This window comes from Brassica oleracea, chromosome C4, assembly GCF_000695525.1.
Source record: "Brassica oleracea var. oleracea cultivar TO1000 chromosome C4, BOL, whole genome shotgun sequence".
In the NCBI taxonomy this organism is placed as follows: Eukaryota; Viridiplantae; Streptophyta; class Magnoliopsida; order Brassicales; family Brassicaceae; genus Brassica; species Brassica oleracea.
In genome coordinates, this window is record NC_027751.1 from 8,408,421 (window position 1) to 8,409,471 (window position 1,051).

A 1,051-nucleotide genomic window follows, 5' to 3' on the forward strand; every position below is an offset into this window, starting at 1 on the left:
TGAGTGAGATCATTGTATTGGTTGATCGCTAGGTTGTTAGAAATGTATAGAATTGAGAATGCTTGGAAATGATGATATGAAATGTCAAGTTGCATTAACTGATTTTAGTGGCTAATCAGTCCTAGTTTCCGCATAGAGTAGTATAGAGTGTCATGCGGGCAGGGTGGTCTAGAGTCGCTTCACTGAGTAACTTGTTGCTCATCCCTCCATCTCCATTTCCCTGTGCGCAGGAGTGTAAGTAGAAGTATATGGATGTGGGTGGGACGGTATTTCAAAGAAGGTTATGCGTCCGTCGACTCTTGGGACCAGTAACGGGACACGTAGGGTTGTCTAAATGAGTAGACACGTGTCCATAACTCCCTTTCGATAATCCCGGTCGGACGCCGGGGGATCGGGCCGTTACAATTGGTATCAGAGCGGGTTAAGATCCCTTAGTTCTGTCCAAGAAAAGAGTTTGTGAAAGTTTTGATTCTCCTAAAAGTTCTGAAAACGATTTCAAAACCACCCACTATATCTATAAGTCTATTAAGGTTTTGATCAGATCCATTTTACTTGCAGAATTTCTTTCTGAGCTTAATTCATTTATTGGTTTTTAAAAGATCCCGAGCAAAGTTGTTCTCGCCTTGTGTGCATCCCTTGTATGATGTGTGATTGTGTGAGTTCCTTTCAGGATCGGGTGTTAATTTTGGGAGTCTGGAGTCTTGGAATTCGGGGACGAATTCCGATTAACAGGGGAGAATTTTAACGGCCCGGTTCCTAGCCCAAAAATTTCTTAAGGAGAGCCCGTTAAGACTGCTGCCCATTAGGGTAAATGACCTAGGGTTCCTTCCTTTTTCTATAAATGAAGCTGCCTCCTCTCATTTTTCTCTCATTCTGAAACTGGAGCGAAGCTCTGCAGAGATTTAGAGAGTCTAGGAAACCCTAGCCATCAAGCTTCTCTTTTCCTTTTCTCTCTTCTTCTATCACGCCTCTCTCTCTCTCCCTCTCCTTTCTCTTTCTGTTGGATCTCTTCCTCTCTCCTCGCCGTGAGTCCCCCGAGATCAAGCCGAGC